The 4859-nt window shown below is 39.8% G+C and overlaps 1 pseudogene; it reads left to right on the forward strand.

Annotated features, from left to right (window-relative positions):
* LOC148299427 (uncharacterized) lies at positions 1 to 2815 on the forward strand (annotated as a pseudogene).
* Positions 2816 to 4859: the final 2044 nt, after the last annotated feature.

A 4859-nucleotide genomic window follows, 5' to 3' on the forward strand; every position in this document is an offset into this window, starting at 1 on the left:
ATGGCTTGGAGCTTGGCCCAATTCGCAGTCGACCTCTCAGGAATCAGCCTCAACCCAGCCACCCAAAACTACGACTTAGTGCAGGCCGGATCCATCCAATTCTAAACCACTTTGAACCCCAAGAATAAGACCGAATACTGGAACACTTCAGTCCAAGTATGGCTCAAGGATATCATCTTCGCGAATGCCTCTCAGATCACCAAATCCCAGACTCTCTCAACCATCATCACCTTCTTGATATCTGCTTTCTGGCATGGCATCTATTTGACATACTACGTTGGTAACTGTTTCCTCATAATGTAGGATTCATGCAGTGGGCAATGATCATCATCATCACCAAGTGGGCCTATAAATGCTCGGTTGCAGTGCCCAAGTTCGCTGAGTCCATTGTTGTCAAAATTGGTGCATTCATAATAGCTTCGAGTCTTCTCAACTACACAGGAATGATGATTGTAGTCCTGACGTGGAATTAATCAATGCAGATGATTCACCAAATGAACTATGCAGGGCATTATGCTATGGCCTTGCTCTTCTTATTAACTTTTGCTATTCGGCCCAGCCACTTGAAGAAACTGATCAAATGAATCAAGCTGATATAATTATGACTATAATTATAAATACGAATAAATCAGAAAATAAAAATAATAATGAATATGCACTTATTTGAATCATCTAACTTATTACGAAACAATATTTATATGATAATGATTTTATTAAATTGTAATGATATTACATATAACATGCATGCGATGAGACATGTATTTATATCGCATGCAATGATATAGTATGCAATGATATAACTTGTAATGATATTATATTGAAGCTGCAATGTAAATGAAGTACCAGATAGTCAAAGATGATGGATACTTGGAGCCCTTTTCGGGGACTTTCCATCGGCTTCATCATAAGATGGGCGAAACGATTAAGCAGTTTGCAGGTGAAGGCGGCCTATAAGCCATTTCTCGCAGCTATACCAAATTCGGAGTTCACCGCATCGCAAACACCCCCAAGTCCTATATATACGAAGAGTGGGCGCCATAGATTTAGGGTCTCACCATTTTTGGAGACTTCAATGGGTGGAATCGGCAGGAGTATCCAGCAACAAAAGTTCCTTTTCGCTTATTTAGAATCAGTATGGACACTGGAAATGTGAATTCGAAGCCAAGGAGCCCATTCCTGAATTCTCGAAGCTGAAGTGCCAAGTGAAGCTGAAAGACGGCACATATGAAGATCGAATACCTGCTTGGATTAATTACACTCATCAGAATGAGGATAAATCCTACGATGGAGTTTATGTGGAGCTGGGGAACTACGAGTTTAAGCATGGGAAGCCCAAGTGGAAACATACCAACCTGAGAATTTATGAGTGCCATATTGGCATGAGTGGAATCTAACCGAAAATACATTCCTACACATATTTTCGGGATTAAATATTGCCTCGGATCGTCGAAGCTGGATACAATGCGATTCAAATTATGGCAATCATGGAGCATCCCTATTACGGCTCCTTTGGCTACCATGTCTCCAATTATTTCAGCATTTCGAGCCGATTCGGCAAGCCCAACGAGTTTAAGTCTCTGATTGACAGAGCTCACAGCCTTGGAGTTAAAGTGATCATCGATATCGTGCATGCTCACGCCGCCAAGAATAAGTTCGAAGGAATCAACTATTGGGATGGCACAGATTATCAATACTTCCATGGAGGGGAAACGGGCACGCACTCCGCGTGGGACAGCCGGTTGTTCAACTACTCCAAATATGAAGTCCTCCGTTTCTTACTCTCTAATATCCATTTTTGGCTCGAATAATATAACGCTGATGGGTTCAGGTTTGATGGCGTCACTTCTATCCTCTATAAGCATCATGGCATCGGGTACGGGTTCACTGGGAACTACAACTAGTACTTCAACGAGAACCTGGATGAGGATGCGGTGGTCTATCTCATGATTGCAAACCTGCTGGCCAAGCAAATCGACGAGTATGTCATATTGATTGCCGAAGATGTATCAGGTTTCCCAGGGCTTTGCCGAAGCCTGGAGGATGGTGGAATTGGCTTCAACTATCGGCTGGCTATGGCTATCCCCGACATGTGGATCAAAATCATCAAAGAGGTCAGGGATGAGGATTGGGACATTTAGAAAATAGTGCATGAGCTCACAAACCGAAGATGGAGTGAAAGGACGATCTGCTACGCAGAGAGTCATGATCAGGCCTTGGTTGGGGATAAAACTCTGTCCATGTGGCTATTCGATGCTCAAATCTATACGCACATGTCGGTCTTGAATGAGGAAACTCCCGTTATCTTCAGAGGCATGGCCCTGCACAAGATGATTCGATTGGTCACGTTCACCTTGGGAGGAGAGGGGTATCTAAACTTCATGGGGAACTAATTCGGACATCCATAATGGGTCGATTTCCCAAGAGAAGGCAACAATTGGAGTTATCACCATTGTAGGCGCAGATGGGATTTGGCTGACAACAAAGACCTCCGCTACCACTATTTGGGCTTATTTGATAAAGCACTGCTCAGAGCCGATGAGCAGTATAACATCCTCACTGCTACCTATCAGTACATTAGAACAAAGCACAACCAAGATAAAGTTTTGGTCTATGAAAAGGGAAATTTGCTTTTCGTAATGAATTGGCATCCGTCTCAAAGCTACAACAGTTATAAAATATACTCAAAGTCTTGCAAATCATTGAAGGTTTTATGGAGTACCGATGACTTCAGCTTCGGAGGGCAAGGCCGAGTGTCTCATCAAGGGTATGATGTGCAGCCCATCGATTAATTCTGCTGCTCATTTCAGTTGTATTTGCCGAGCAGGACGGCAATAGTATTTGAAATACTATTATGATGATGTACCCATTCAACTTATCTTAATATGATATCAAGCAAAAGCAGCTTATTTATTTATTTATTTATTTATTTATTTATTTATTTATTTGTTCATTAAAATGAAATTGATTGAACTACTCTCATTTGCTTTCCTGAAATGGGAATAACAATCATGGCAATACTGTATATATTTTAATCTTCGAATTCTGAAGTCCTTTCGTGACTATCAAGCTTAGTTCACGACAGAGTTGGTCAAAAAATTAAAGACATAAAGATAAAAGAAACAACGGAATAGTCAGCGAACATACTCATTGACATAATAGGATCGATTCATAGGGATACTCATACTGCTTCTTATGTATTGCTACTGCTATGAGTGCTCGGCTTCTTCTTGTGTAGTCTGTTATCGTTTTCGTAGTGTAAATGCTTTCTTTGGCTGGTTGCAAGGCTTACGATGGATCTTGTGAACACTTTTGTTCATGGTGAGCTAACTTGCGTTTTATTTGGTAAATAAGGAATTTTCTTGGCTTGTAGGATTCGCTTTATTGCGGCTTAATAAATTTGCCCTCGTTTTAGTTGTATTTTGGGGAATGCTCTTGGACAGCAATGACTTCTTAAAATTGTTTTATTGATTCTTAAGTGCGCAGTTTAAATGCTTGATCGATTGCAAAATGCTCGGGGATACATACTTTTATAAGATACTCTGCTATTGTGTCATAGCCTATGCTTTTTGATCTATGTTGTGACAGTGCAGGAGCGATTAATCAGCTGTGGTTGTGTGCACGCTCATTTTGATGCTTTGTGTTAAATTTACATTTATGAATTGGTTATCGATGGTATTAATGTTGACATTTGGGTGGGAATTTGTAAGCTCACTATCAAAACTGTAACATTTATCCTACAAATTGGGTTATTGAGTTAGGTGCCGATAGGGTGTTTCCCTTTGAGTGCATTGATGGTCTGCATGCAGTGTTTTCCAATCAGCTTTGCATTGCGAGCATTGGAGAAGTCCGTTATCTTTTTGGCTGATGATTTGCTGGAGGATATGGATTTATGATTGGTAAGATTGATGGATATTTCTGAGTTAGTCGAATAGGGATTGAATGATGGCTGCAAGTGAGTCTTTGATATGCTTGAGAAACTCATTGAAATGGATATCCTCGCCATTTCGTTGCTTGTGGAGATTTGTATGCCAATGGGCCGATATTTCGTTTTTTTCCATCTAATTATTCGTTATAAATTAAGAATAAAAAGCGTAACTCCTGACCCTGAAAATGCCGTGCAAGCTATTCACAAAATTGATCATCAATCTTACTCATATCAAATATTCTTTAATATTAAAATCCTATTTGAGTATTCAACATAATTGCTTGCTATATCCAACAATCAGAACAACTTCTTCGTCGCATCAGCAAAATCTTCACTTTGAATCTGAGTCGTCGTTGTGATTTTAGATTTCGACCCATCGCTCTTGGTAACTAACTCTTGCTTTTCGACGGCAGTTACTTCGCGATGTTTCAGCCATGATTGGTCCCACACAGTCACTTTATAGGCTGTGCCATTGAGATCATAGGTATAACGATAGTTAATCCCTGATACTACTTGCGTCTCCACACGGACTAGCTTCGCTTGTTTCAAATCTGGATACTTGCTCTTAATGAAAGCATCGATCTAAGCATCAGCTTTATCAACAGTTCCATTCTGCCATCCACCCATGAGCACTCGATCTTATTTTGGCTCAGAATCCTGCAGATGAATTTTCATTGAAGCAATTGCTACAATGAGAAGCACAAGGACGCATAATTTTTTCATATGTTTTGTTGATGTTTCAAATATATTATGAACCTGCTGTACATTTTTAAATTTATGTTCAATCCGTTACAAAGGCAAAACGAAACTTGATTAAAATTTCGACATTGATGAACAGCCATAGCATAATCAGCATATTTATCTCATATTTATCTCATTAAGAAGAAGAAAAGGATATATATTTATATATGCTTTTTTATGCTATTGAATGCAC

This window comes from Brachycentrus maculatus, unplaced genomic scaffold, assembly GCF_059751285.1.
Source record: "Brachycentrus maculatus isolate JH-2025_06_01 unplaced genomic scaffold, ASM5975128v1 h1tg001156l, whole genome shotgun sequence".
In the NCBI taxonomy this organism is placed as follows: Eukaryota; Metazoa; Arthropoda; class Insecta; order Trichoptera; family Brachycentridae; genus Brachycentrus; species Brachycentrus maculatus.